Source organism: Triturus cristatus, chromosome 4_1, assembly GCF_964204655.1.
Source record: "Triturus cristatus chromosome 4_1, aTriCri1.1, whole genome shotgun sequence".
In the NCBI taxonomy this organism is placed as follows: domain Eukaryota; kingdom Metazoa; phylum Chordata; class Amphibia; order Caudata; family Salamandridae; genus Triturus; species Triturus cristatus.
Window position 1 is genome coordinate 1,260,430,232 of NC_140585.1, and position 14,637 is coordinate 1,260,444,868.

The following is a 14,637-nucleotide window of genomic DNA, read 5'->3' on the forward strand; positions in this document are numbered from 1 at the left end:
TAATCATTCCTGAGAAACTCATGCTCATGTTTGCTTATCAGACTCTGTCTTTTTCTCTGGGCCAATTCCTTGAATACCTAATCTTTGATTTGTTTCAGTTCCTGAAATGAGGCCTTTTTATAATATAAATCGATCATTCAAATGCCGTTCTGCTTCTTTTATTTAGGCGTCTCGAGGCCAAAGAACAATGTTCCCTCCCTTGTCTGCTTTATTTACAATTATGTTTCCATTATCTTTGATTTTTCTCATTACCTTGGAGTGTTGTACTTATGAATAACTTCTTTGGTCTTGTTTACGCAGAACACTGTGATTGAGCTTTTTCAAATCTTCAATTACGCAGTCACTGAATGTATCTATTGCATCTTTAGGCATGAGTGGAATGAAGGTGGATGGAGGGCGAAAAGGACTACCTGCTGCACAACTACTTTGAATTCCCAATTCTTGCAGTTCTTCTTGTGTATTTAAAATGGTATCCTCAATGTTCCCAGCCAATACATACATAGATCTTAATGTGGTGATGTCGGAAGCTTGAAGGGATCTGCTTGGTTGATTTGAAGAAATAATTGTTGCCGCCGTCTCGTGAACTTTATTCAACTTAAAATGCTTTATCAGTTTTAGCTTTCATATGAATTTAAATAAGTCGATGCGAGCTTGCACATATTTAAACCCTTTCTTTGGACAAAAAGACAAGCCTAGTGATAGCAATTGTGTTTCTGCTGTGTTCAATTCAATCTCTGTGAGGTTAATTACAGTGTTTGCAGTGCATATGGAGTTGTTTATTGTTGGGGCCACTGTTTCCCTCTCCTGCCTCTCTTGCTGCCTCCTACATTTGCACCTCTGCTTGCGGCGTTCGTTGCGCCTGCGCCGTTTTTCTTCTGGGGCGGTCTCGGTCGCAATGTGTGGCGTCGATCTTCTATTAAAAAACCCAATTCCTCGAGGGGGTGAAATTGGTTGGTAATTGCGCCTGCTGAATGGATGAACTACCTTCATCTGAATCAGTACTGCTGGCCAACGAACTTAAGTCCGTGTCTGATATTACTGTATTAATAGGATTGGGTGCAGAGCTAACAGGGTGTTTTAAGACTAATGCTTGCCTCTTTGCCGTATCAAACTTTTTAGAGAACGTAAAGACTCTGCCGGTCTCGTAGTCCCTTCTGTCGCGTGCGAATTTAAATATTTTGCGTGCTTTTATCACTTCCTCATGTTTATTGAGGCGCGCTTTTATTTCATCTTTGCCCTTTTTGATCGCTTCCTGTTGTTCTAACGCATCCAGTTGCCGATTTATATTTTAAATTTCTTTTAAAATGTCCATTCTATCTATTTCAGCATATTTGATGAGTATTGAAACCATATTCATGGAAGCCTCCAAGTTGTTTGTTGCCCATTCTTTTAGCATAAGGGGGTTGGGGTTTTCAAATGATGGTGCAACGAGTACCTGCATCCCCGTGGTACTCTTCCTGCTTCCTTGTATTTTGCTAGAGATTTTCTCTCCCACCACTTAGTTAGCTCGGTATGGAGTAATTTTTCCAATTTTTTCAAATGTGTTTTAACATTGCTGCAACTCCCCAACTTTACATCTTTTTCTGTGCTTGTCTCATTAATGTCCGGTAAATTTAGGAACAGAGCATCAGCCATGGCCTCCCGGTCCCGTAGCACGTCCGCTATGGTTGTCATATTGACCCGTTAAGCAATATTAGATATGCACAACAAGAAAGCCTTGCCCAACGTAGGTTAATGTGCAGGCTCCCGTAACTCCTTTAATACAGTCTCCTCACCCTCAACTATCGGCAGTTGATGAGCTCTCACGGCTTACCGCATTCGGAGCACAGCTGGCTCGTGGCGTTCTCCAACTCCTCGGGAACCGTCAGAACTCCAAAGGGGATACACTGATTTACAGCTGCTCAATCTCTTGATTTCCGACTGCGGGGGGCTGGCACGGAAATACTCCTTCCGGGTCAAAGCAAATATCGCGGATGCGATGTCGACTGCAGCTGGCCAGCCACTTGGGAGGAGAGGTCCATTTATCGAGCGAAGAAAGACGTTCTTCGCCAAAATAGAATGAAAAGCCACAATCCTGATATGAATCCCACTTCACGGAAAATCAGGTACGGACCACAGCATGTTTTCAAATTCTTCAGTGCTTTATTGCAACATCCACAGCATGACACGTTTTGACCGGGTCTCCCCGTTCTTGATCACATGACGTGCCAGGACCTGTGACATGATTATATAGTAACACCCCGAGACAACAGTCCCTCCCTCTCGCACAATAGAACTCAACAACAGACTGCTCGTAAAGCCATCTCATCAAAACATATTGTGACGATACATTTATTTTCATGCTAAAACTGTATAAATATAAATATTCAAAAGCTATTCCCATGCAAATTGTAAAAACACGATAGTACATGATGTATACTGGGCAAGTGCCCAAACAATAGTAATAATATTTACCGCTATTGAAGCTCAGCACATAGGGAAAAACTAGTGAGTCACCTACTAACAGTTTTATCGTTGTTGAGCAAGTCGAGTACATGACAAATGACTGCGCAAACATTGATCAGAAAAAGTTCAAGTGCCTATAAGGGGCTAGTGACAAAAGTAAAAGTAAAACAACTATTGCATTATAGTTGATACTACTATTAATAAATAAATATAAATGGTTGGTCGTGCTATGCCTGTAAACATCTATCCATGGTTATAAAATGCCAGTGCAATGTATTATATACATAAATGCACAGAACCAAACATTAGAGACAATGCTATATATATATATATATTTATTTTGTTTCACTGAAAAAAACATAGGTTTCAGGCTGGATATAGTTAGGAATTAGCATTTAAAAATCCTTAGAAATTCACTGAACAAACAATAGGTTTTAGGGGTGTTATAGTTAGCTGGGCATTTCATTTGAACAAAACCATTGAAATTCCTCCGATATAGTTAGTTGTACTAACTACATCTCGCGCGCCCGCAATCCACTGCTGATGATGTCACATATTACATCATTCATGACATGGTCAGTGACATCACTGATGACATCATCCAGTGATTGTGGTTTGGGTCGTTATTTAAATATGTATTATATATATATAGCAATTTGCATTGAAGAATGAGTGGATATATGAATAAATATCTGGATGGAGGATTTAGTAGCAGTGTGATTGACTGTTTACTTGACTAATTTATAGTGTCTCACTAAATATATTGGATAGTGACTAAACTGTGTGAATATCTGTATCACTTTGTCAGTTGTTGTCAGGATCCGTAGCGGCGCCTGCCTAGCGCGTGCGGGGAACTACATGTCCCATGAGCTTCCGGGAGTAGGAAGTACTTGAGACACGCTCGCGCATCGGCGGATGCGCATAATTTTGACTTTGGTGCATTCGTTGTCGGATCTCGCAGAAGCAGAGAACGGTCCGCCAGTGCTCCCGTCGTTCCTGGCCTCTTGAGGTGGGATTCCGGGGCAGAACGGACTCTGCTGACAATGCGATGCCTCCACGAGGGGTAAGACTTTCCCGACGACTGAGCGGAGCGCGGTGGTGTTTCCAACCACGCGTCGCCGTGTTAGTCCTTCCGGCCATAGTAGACGCGGAGCGCGGTGGTGTTTCCAACCACGCGTTGCCGTGTATCCCAGCTTCCTGCAAGGACACCCAAACAGTTCACAGTGTGGGGCGGAGAGCGGGGGTGAGAGCCGCACGTTATGGTGCTCGGTTTTGGTGGCATTTACGACACGGGTATTTAGAGCGGAGCGTGGTGGTGGTCGCAACCACACGTTGCCGTATCTGGTTAACATCCTGGAACTAAGTGGTATTGGAGCGTCGTGGTGAAAGGAACCACGCGTGGTCTGGTTCCGTATCTTGGGGCATACATTGAGGAGCCCTCACAAACTTCCTGGCAGAGCGGAGCGCTGTGGTGACGTGTCCGCGGATTACAAGTAGTCGTACTGTTACGTGACTGTGCCATTTTTGTTCGTTGTGAGGCAGGGGGAAAACGGAACAAACCTTGCCATATTATTGGGTCTCCGGGCATGAGGGGAAGGTCTTCCGTGGTGGGACACTGATCCCGTGGGATCTGTGTGTATGAGTCTGCTGGTCATTTGTCTAACGTAATCTCTAATGAAGTGCTGAACTGAGATGATGTGGAGCGCTCACAGAGATAAGGAAGACTTTAGTGAGACCACCTGAGAGTAGACTTACGTTGCCTGCCTTGTCGGTATATTTGCCTTTTTGTTGTTTCAGGTTCCTTTCCCTGCTGCCCTTTCCTTTTTTCCCTTTCCCTCGCCAGATGGTTCGATCCCCCTGTGTGATAGTTCGGGGTGTTGGTAACATCTGGAGGTAGACCTTTGCCGACGGCGCCTGGATCCTGCGGAGCACAATCTGACAGTTGTTGTGTAAACTGCTGCACCAGTTGGTTACTAGCTATGTGAAAGTCTATATTATTTATGGATTAGTTAACTGAGTATTTGTATGGGAGAGTGAATGTGTGTGTGGTTCGGTGGGGGTGTGTGTGACTGCCCAAAGATATGTGAATAGTTGATTCAGTAGGTATATGAAGTTAAAACTACATTTTATAACAGTTGTTTGGGTGAGTGAATATCTTTATGGGAGCCAATATATGTCTCAATGGTACATGTCCAACAAACTAGGAAAATAAGTGTATGTGTCAGTTGTTGTATATAAAGAAGTATACACAAGACTCAGTGATTGTATGAGTGAGTGTATGGATAACTGTATACTTGTAATAGTGTTTTTATAAGACACTAAGTATGAGTTCTTATCTATATGAATAGATTAAGTGGTGTTTTTATAAGTGTATAGCTAAGTAAAAGTAAAAGTGAGTAGGATGACTTCATAAGTGATTAGAATGTGTGCTGGTGTGTAATGTCGATATAGGTGTATAAGTATATTTGATAGTGTTCTATTGATCATTGACAGCATGTATGAGTGAATCTATAAGTAAGTGATTAGATGTGTGTATAGATCTAGGAATCACTGAGTGGGTGTTTAGAAACTTGTATTGGCGTGTCAATGGTTTTAAATCTGGCACTCTGTATTTTACAGTGAGTGATGAAAGGTTATACTAGTGTATGATGAGGTGTATCGGATTGTCACGTGGATGATGCCATCAGTGATGTCATTTAAGATGTCATCAGTGATGTCACTGACCATGTCATGAATGATGTAATATGTGACATCATCAGCAGTGGATTGCGGGCGCGCAAGATGTAGTTAGTACAACTAACTATATTGGAGGAATTTCAATGGTTTTGTTCGAGTGAAAAGTCCAGCTAACTATAACACCCCTAAAACCTATTGTTTTTTCAGTGAATTTCTAAGGTTTTTTAAATGCTAATTCCTAACTATATCAGGCCTGAAACCTATGGTTGTTTCAGTGAATTTCAAAGGTTTTTTAAATGCTAATTGCTAACTATATCAGGCCTGAAACCTATGTATTTTCAGTGAATTTCAAAGGTTTTTTAAATGCTAATTCCTAACTAGATCAGGCCTGGTTTTTTCAGTGAATTTCAAAGGTTTTGTAAATGACAATGTTTAATGTATTAATTGTTGTGCTGAATTTTTTGATACTGATTTACTACATTTTTTTAAAACTATTTTTAGATTTTTTTAAAAATTATTTTAGAATTACATTATACATTACAATACAAAATATACTTTCTCAGAATGAATTACTTTAGTTTAAATATTTTGCAAATAGGCAATAGACTTTTAAGTACATTAGTTACAGTTGTTGCAATGGGCAACACAATTTCAAACACAATGCAACATTGAGCTCAATGTGAATTTCTAGTCAAATGCAATTAGTTACTTTATGGATTACTTTTCTAACCACAGGACTGGATCCTAGATTCAGTCCTTGGACATCTCCTGTAAACAGTTGAGTAAAAGCGTTTTGGTTACAGTAGTTATTCTTAAAGAAATACTATTGTATTTTAAAAGTTGACACTTAGAACATTTTTCACATAGAATCACCAATGTTATCCTATGGCAGAAAATTCACTTAGCAGGTAAGTAGTGTTATTGTTACTTTTTCTTACTCCGTGGTGGATCCTGGATCCAGCACTGGCCAATCTCCTGTAAACAGTTGAAAGAATGTGTTTAAGTCATACAGAAGATTTTTTAGGAATATTTTTAGTTTGTGAAAATAGACACTTAGAAACTTTTCTGCTCAAAACCACACACTGGATTCCTATGGAAGGAAATACAAGTTACTGGTAAGTAAGCTTAGAATTACTTTTCAGGGTCAGTGCGGGCTAAAAGATGCAGCACTGGGTTCTCTCCTGATAACAGGTGAGTAAATCGGAATTCGTAGTTCGGCTGATTTTAGAGGAATATTTGTACGTTTCAAAAATGGACACTTAGAAACTTTTCTGGTGAAAACCACACAATGGATTCCTATGGAAGGAAATACAAGTTACTGGTAAGTATGCTTAGAATTACTTTTCAGAGTCAGTGCTAGTCTAAAAGATGCAGCACTGGGTTCTCTCCTGATAACAGGTGAGTAAATCTGAATTCGAAGTTCGGCTGATTTTACAGGAATATTTGTACAATGGTGAAGGAAGGGGGCGTGGCCTGAGGTGACATGTGCAAACACGCCCTGTGGCGCATTTTAAGTTGGGGAATTAATTCCTCTTCAATCCTGAGGTCCCCTGGGGACCAACTAGCCCACCATGTACCTCCAGTATGCGCCAGGGTGCTGCATTGCAGAGAGGTGTTCAGAGGCCACGCCCCTTTTTACAACACTCTGCAACGCAGCTCCGTGGCGCTTACTGGAGGTACCTGGTGGGCTAGTTGGCCCCTAGGGGACCTCTGGATTTAAGAGGAATTAATTCCCCAACTTAAAACGCGCCACAGGGCGTGTTTGCACAGTATCACCTCAAGCCCCGCCCCCTACCTTCACCACTGTGCAAACGCGCCCCGTGGTGCGTTTTAAGTTGGGAGATTAAGTCCCCTTAAATCCTGAGGTCCCCTGGCAGCCAACTAGCCCACCAGGTACCTCCAGTAAGCGCCACGGAGCTGCGTTGCAGAGAGGTGTAAAAAGGGGCCTGGCCTCATTACACCTCTCTGCAACGCAGCCCCTTGGTGCATACTGGAGGTTCCTGGTGGGCTAGTTGGCCCCCAGGGACCCCCAGTACTCAAGAGGAATTAGATCCCCCTCTGCAAACGTGCCCCGAGTGGTGCAAGGAGGGGGCGTGGCCTCCGGCCCGATCCCTTCTTTTTTTTTCTTTTCTTTTTAGCCCCCGTTCTTTTTCTAATTTATTGGCCCTGGGGACCCCATCCCCCAGGGCCTGCCCACAATTTTTTTATAAAAAAAAAAAACCCAAAATCGGGAAGGGGGCCATAATTTGCCCCGGGGACCAAATCCCCGGGGAATGGCCACCTCGTTGGGGACCATGGGAGGGGGGGGGGGGATGGGGGAGTCCCCAATCTCCCCACGGTCCCAGTTGGCTCCCTGCCTCCTGCGGGAGCCGGCATTGCTTTTCCACATGGGGTGTAGCTAACATGCTGATCCCCATGTGGAAAAGCAATCAACTTTGCTTCATTGAAGCGAGAGCAGGTTTCCGCGTGCACGGTGGGCACGCGGTGCGCTACGCGCACCGCGTGCCCACGTTACGCTCGATGGGCCATGTACGCACGATGCGCTTCGCGCACCGTGCGCACATGGGGGACATATGATGCGCTTCGTTGTGAAAGGTAATATTTTAATTTTTAACAAGCGTGATATGGCATGCACAAATGGTGCCCTTCGGGCACCATTTGCACATGGGGTGGGGAGAGTATGGATATTTTTTTTTTTTTTATTAATTTTTACCGTACACGTACGGTAAGCGTAATCGGCGAAATTATCGAAAAAAATAAAATTCGTTTTTTGGCCTTGGGGGGTCTTTGAGGACTCCCTCAACATGGCTAGGTGCTTAGGAGCTGTCTAAACAGCCCCTTTACATGTTTTTGGCCTTTGTTTTTTAACGCCCCCTCAGAGTGCGAGAGAGAAAATGGCGGCCGCCACTTCCTGGTTTCGACCGATTCGAATGTTTACTAAGATCTAACAGCCAATCAGATTCGCGCTCGCGCACGGCACCGTACGCGTACGGTAAGCTTACCGTAAGCGCACCGTAAGCTGCCACAGATATATATATTGATTTAAATGCTATTTTCTCAGGAACTACTGAACAGATTTACACCAGACCTACAAAAGGCACTTCCTTGACCTGAGGACTACCTCGCTGCCAAATTTCAAGTAACTCTGTTCAGCCGTTCGGGCTATAGCTGTGTCTAAAGGTCCTATGGAAAAATGCATGGGAAAAACGAGTTTTGGGACCCCCCTTTTTTCTCAGCCCCCGCTTGACGAATCCCCCCCGAGACTTTCAGGGTAGGAGCGGAGCGTAGCGCCCCATTAGTTTTGAAAATTTCGCGAGGATTCGTCGACCGGCGCCAAAGTTATTCCAAATAGAATGTTGCGGTTTTCCTATGGAAACAGGGTCCTAACTATAACTACCTACTGGCGACCGCCAGTAGGTAATATATATATATATTGTCGTACACGAACGTAGAAGGAGAAATCCCTCACGTATCCCTTCCAAATGCGCTTACTGTTTTTTTGCTAAAATAGCTTTCCTCAGTAGGCTGGGCGCATCAGTGGGTCAGACTCCTCTGATACGACAATGAGGTTCGTTTCAGGCACTACGAACATTTAACAGCAACATCGCCTGGCCACTCTGATTTAAATTACCACAGTGTCATTGCCAAGTAAGAACTCTCAACCTCAAATACGGTGAATAATAACGAGATTCTTCATGACATTTATGCATATTGATTCACAATGCACTGTGGGATATGTATTTTTTTCTTTTTTTTTCTTTTATTTTTTTCCCAACTTGGCCTGAGCGGCATGCCAGATTGATATAGTCTGTCGCAGAGGGCCGACCATCCTCGATATCAATCGGGTGTCATACAGTGGGGACAGCATACCCCTCTCACCCAGTACGTCCCTATCCGCCTTGAACGCCGGGTCAGTTTGAGGCGCGTGGAGCCACTGGTTGATTACCTTCAGCTGCGCCGCCCAGTAATACAGCTGGATATCCGGGAGTGCAATTCCTCCATCATACCACCCACAGACCAGCTTAGACTGCGCTATGCGCGCCGGCTTGTTGCCCCAAAGCAGGCTGGACACCTGCGCCGCTATCGCACGGAAGTAGGCCGGAGGCACCTGGAATGGGGTATTCTCCAGTATATAGAGAAACCGCGGCAGAGCCATCATCTTGAAGAGCGCCGCTCTCCCGACCAGGGTCAGGGGCAGCGCTCCCCAGTACTGCACGTCCCGCTTAAGGCGGTCTATCTGAGGGCTGAGATTGCGCTTGAAGAACTCCGTCTGATCCAGCGCGATATGTATTCCCAGGTATTTGAAAGACTCCTCCGCCACCCGGAGCGGGCAACTCGACGGTAACCGCGGAGGTGGGCCCCGTAGTACCAGGAGGACCGACTTCGACCAGTTGATCGTGTACCCAGACGCCCGGCCAAAAATCTCGCAGATGTTCAGTAGCGTTAGGATGGAACTCCTCGGGGAGGACAGATATAGCAGTATGTCATCCGCGTAAAGGGAGACGCGGTCCTCCCAGTCGGCAGACCACCGGAGGCCTCGCATCATGGGCTCCCAACGGATCCAGGCCGCCAACGGCTCCAGCACTAGGGCGAAGAGCAGAGGTGACAGAGGGCAGCCCTGTCTCGTGCCACGCGTCAATGGGAAGTCCTCCGACATGTGTCCGTTGGCCGTGACATGGGCTAGGGGCTTAGTGTAGAGGAGCTGGACCCAGGCACAAAATTTCGGTCCGAACCCCAGATGTTGGAGTACCGCGAAGAGAAAGGGCCACTCCACCATGTCGAACGCCATGCGGGCGTCAAGGGAAAGAATGACAGCCGGTTCCTGCAACCGCCCCACGCGGGCCAGCACCCCATGCAGCCGCCTCAGATTGTGAGACGTACTCCTGCCAGGCATAAAACCGGATTGATCCGGGTGTACAATGTCAGATAGGTGAGGCGTGAGCCAAGCGGCCAACGCCTTCGCTAGGATCTTTGCCTCCGCGTTGATCAGTGAAATGGGACGGTATGAGGTGCATTGGTCCTTCGGCTTACCCGGCTTCGGGATTACCACAATGGTGGCCGTCCGCTGGTCGTCAGGGAGTTCCCCCACCTCGAGGCAGTGCGTGAACATATTCAGCAGGTGCGGCGTTAACGTCTCGGAGAGTCGCTGGTAAAGCTCAATTGGTATGCCGTTCGGTCCGAGCGCCTTACCGGGCTGCAGCGCGCCGATAGCCGCCTGGAGCTCCTCCACCGTGAGCTCAGCCTCGAGCGTCTCTCGAGCCTCAGGGGAGAGTTTGGGCATCTGCAGGTCCTTGATGTAGGTCAGTGCCGTCTCCACCGTCATGGTCGAGCTGGAGGAGTAGACCTCACGGAAGTACCCCGCCAGAGTGCGCACTATCACCCGTGGGTCCGTGACTGTCATTCCCTCATCAGTGCTCAACTGCGCAATCCCCCTGGCGCCGTCGTCGCGCCTGTCAAGCCACGCCAGTAACCTGCCAGTTTTGTCCCCCACATCATAAACTGTATGCCTCGAAGCCTCAAGGCGCTGCCGGACTTGCTCAGCGAGGTGCTCTTTGTATTTCGTCTGAGCCACATAGAGGTCGTGCGAGGCCGCACGGGAGGGAGCCGCGGCCTGGCGGGCCTCCGCCGCCCTGAGTTCGGTTTCAAGCGATTGCAGTTCGGCCACCTGTTCGCGCTTGTGCGCCGATATGGCCGCCATCGCCCGGCCCCGCACCACCGTTTTGTACGCCTCCCAGAGAGTCGCAGGGGAGTCCACCGAAGTCGCATTTTCCTGGAAGTAGAATTTGGTCGCTTGCACTATGGTTTTACTGATCTTTGGTAGGCGAATGTAGCTAGGGCGTAGCGGGTAAACGCGGCGGCGCTGTAGGTGATGACTGGCATATTGCAAGAGGATCGGGGAGTGGTCAGATATGCCTCTGGGTTGAATGTCTATGTTGGCAACATTCTGAAGACAACCAGGGGAACCTAGGAAGTAATCAATGAGGGTAAGGCTGTCATGTACCCCGGAGTGGTACGTGTAATGCTGTGCCGCCGGATGATGCAGCCGCCATATGTCCGTTAACCCGATCGCCGTCGCGAAGCCCGCGAGACGGGACACTCCCCCGGCCCTCCTCCTAGGTGGAGACCGATCAGTGAGGTCGTCCATTACCGCGTTGAAGTCGCCACCCAATAATACCTCCCCCTCCGGTAGTGCTAGCAGGAATTCACTGAGTGCCGGGAGCGCCGAAGCATGCAGTCCGGGCGGGATATAGACAGACACTATGTTGATGGGCCGGCCCTCCCATTGAACGTGCGCTGCAGCGAAACGCCCAGCCCCGTCTGTGTGTACACTCAGCACGATCAAGGGGGACCGACACCGCAGCAGGATACCAACCCCCCGGGACCCAGAGGTGAATTCAGAGTGCGCCACCATCTTATACCCCCATCTGTCAAGCGCTTTAGTGGTGGAGCCAGTAAGGTGGGTCTCCTGGAGCAAGGCCACCGTCGGGGAGCATCTTTTGAGGCTATGCAGGACCAGGCCCCGCTTAATTTTATCTCCCAAGCCCCGTACGTTCCATGTGAGTAAGGAGAGAGGTGGCGCCGAAGTCAGAGCGCCGGCAAGGGGGGGGTCGCGCTGCGCCTCAGACATTACGGTGGTTGGGCAAAGTGACGGAGCATGGTACGGATAGCGGGGCGTGATGCATGTACCATGCAGTGAAGGTGTGATGAGTTTAGATCAAAGGCCCGTGTCCTACAGAACCACAACAGAAAAACAGAACTACATAACATTCTCCCCTCCCCCCCCCCTCCCTGCCTCACGGACTCAGAACTGCCCGCCACCCCAACTCAGCAGAGTGCTCCATTCCCAAAACCCCAACTAGTACTTGCGCTGTAAAGAGCGTGGGGTCCGAGGAAGACCATAGCATCCCCTGTCCCCAGGTCCCATCGTTCACACCCTCTGGCAGCAGGGCGTAGGTCAGTCCAGCATCCGCGGGCACCAGTTATTGGTCTCCGGCTTCACGCCGCCGCTGTGGCATCAGCCGTCGGGTTCCCCCTCAGTCTCCTCCGTACGTCGGTCGCGGCCCTCAGAGTCCTCCTCACTCCCCATGCGTCTCGCCCTGCGGGCCGAGCGGCCACCACCCGCAGCCGGGCGCCAGCCCTCCAGCCAGTCATGGGCCTCCTCCGGTGTGTTGAAAAATACAGTTTTGCCATCCGCCACTACACGGAGTCGCGCCGGGAAGAGCATGGCGTAGGGAAGTTCCCGGGCCCTCAGCTTCTTTTTGACCTCCAGGAAACTGCGGCGCTGGGCCGCCACCGCCGCCGTATAGTCCGGGAAGAAGGACACTGTGGAGTTCTGGAGACGGATGGGTGGCGCCACCCGTGCCGCCTGAAGAATGGCATCCCTGTCGCGGAAATTGAACAGGCGGGCCAGGACGGGCCGCGGGGGCGCACCCACCCGCGGTCGGCCGCCGGGCACCCTGTGGGCGCGCTCCACCGAGAAGAAGGCGGATAGGCCCCTGGGTTGCAACTTGGACTTGATCAAGTCTTCAATATAGAGGTCCATGGCTGGGTGGCCTTCGCTTTCGGGGATCCCTGTAATGCGCACGTTGTTGCGGCGAGAACGCCCCTCCTGATCATCCAGCCTGGCCGCCATGCGCTTGTTGTCCGCCTCCAGCTGGGATACCTTCTGTAGGAGACAACTCGTGTCTTTCGTTAGCGTCTCTGTCACCTGCTCAACATCCGCAATCCTGGCAGACATTTTGTGGAAGTCCGCTCGGAGAAGGGACACATCCGTGGAGATGGACCCCACCGTCGTCTGTACTTGCGCCAGGGCAGCCATGATGTCTTCCAGCGTTACTTTAGGCATCTCCTTGTCCGTCGCCATCTTCTCATTGCGCCCGCCACGGTCAGGCGTCGCGGAGGAGTCCTTATTATAGGCGAACTTGTCAAGTCTGCCCTGCGAGTTCCCCTTGGGCCCCTTCCCGCTCATAGTCGCGGCCGGTGGCCTTCTCCCTCTCGCTCGCCACTGATGCGCAGGTGAATGGCCCTCGTCGACTGGGGAGCGTCCGGCTCAGGCAACCCCACGAAGCACCCAGGTCTCGGAGGAGTTCGGCAACAGGCGGGCGCACTGCCCCTTTACAGCCAGCCAGGGCGGGCAGCACCCCCCCTCCGGTACACACGATGAGCCCCACAGCCGGGGGCGAACAAGGATCACCGGGCCCGATTAGTACTGTTCCGCAGGGCCACTCGTTGCGATATATTACTGTCCTCACCTCTCCACTTGGGTAACGGCTGGTCAGAGGCCGCTGACACCCCGCCTTCGCCTCAGAGACGGCCGCCCTCCATCGTGGGCATCTCCTTCACTCAAGGCCCCGGCTTTCAGCGCCGAGGCAGGCCGCCACTCACCGGGTCTCGTTGTGCACGGCCTGGGCGTCCGGGCAGCTCCGGCTAGGGTCGGCCGGCGCCGCGCCGCCTCCGCCCGTGGTAGCAGGGCAGCCAGGCAGCCTCGAGTCCCGACCAGCGCAGGATGGCAGCACCTCGGTTCCACTTCGTCGGCCCTTCCGTGCAGCAGGGGTCGATCAGGATCGCGGTGCGCGGTTGCGCCACCTCCGCAGGGTCACTCACAGCAGCGTCGCGTGGGCCTCGCACCGTCGCTCAGGCGCTGGTCCGCCCGGGGCCGTAAACACGCCGCCTCCGCCCCGGAGACAGCCTCCGAGCCCGTCCGGCTCCGATCGGGGCACCTCCGTCACTCGAGGCCCCGGCTTCCCGCGCCGGCGCAGGCCTCGGATCTTCGGACCTCGCTGCTCGCACCCAGGGCGGCGGAGAAACTTCGGAGTCGGATCGTTCGGTGCCGCTTCGGTTCCGCCGTCGATACTGGGACCTTGGAGCCGGATTACCGCTCGGATATTACACGGATGTCAGGGGAGCCGATCTCACCCTCGGAGCCCAACTAGGCTGCGGCCATCTTGCTCGGCTGCAAGCCACGCCCCCTTGGGATATGTATTTTGAGCATTCAGTCACGTGATGAACATTTTAAATAGCACGCACTGACGCACTTGCAAACTAATTGATGGTACTTCCAGCTGTGATCAAGGCAACCGCCGAAACGTTAGCGAATGGAAGTTTGCTGTGCTGCTAAAGTGTGGGAATAAAGCCTTGTTTCCTGCATTGGGCCTCACTTCTTGTGTCATGATGTTTTCCATGGGTCACTCCGAGCCCATTCCCGTGAGGCCGCCCTGAAGGGTCGGGGACTCCAGATTCGGGGAAATGCTTTTGTGTAATATATATATATATTCCCAAAAAGTGCCTGAAAGCTTGAGGCCGCAACACAGCTGCAGTGAGGTCAACAAACCTTTATTTAAACAACAAAGCAGGTAACTTCGCATCCCTTAACTTCGTCCTTAGTCTAATGCATTTCGGAGAGTCTTTCTCCTTCCTCAGAGACTGCATGCCAAATGCCAATTAATCGCATCACTGCAACTCCCCTTCATGCTTTTAACTGATTGGCCTTCAGTGTGCCTCAATGTTCGTAATTGC

General features: G+C 49.9%; 2 protein-coding genes across 4 annotated transcripts in view; one reads left to right on the forward strand and one right to left on the reverse strand.

The window, feature by feature from the left end:
* Positions 1–1,948, reverse strand: part of CBX5 (chromobox 5) — a 229,513-nt gene extending 227,565 nt beyond the window's left edge. Inside the window, exon 1 of one of the 2 annotated variants that reach the window (XM_085654745.1) lies at positions 1,814–1,948. The gene's annotated coding sequence lies outside the window, so the exon portion shown is untranslated. The remainder of the gene's footprint in view (positions 1–1,813) is intronic. The other variant, XM_085654746.1, reaches the window with a different exon arrangement.
* COPZ1 (coat protein complex I subunit zeta 1) overlaps positions 1,760–14,637 on the forward strand; it is a 906,679-nt gene continuing 893,801 nt past the window's right edge. The window contains exon 1 of one of the 2 annotated variants that reach the window (XM_085654740.1): positions 1,760–2,105. The gene's annotated coding sequence lies outside the window, so the exon portion shown is untranslated. The remainder of the gene's footprint in view (positions 2,106–14,637) is intronic. The other variant, XM_085654737.1, reaches the window with a different exon arrangement.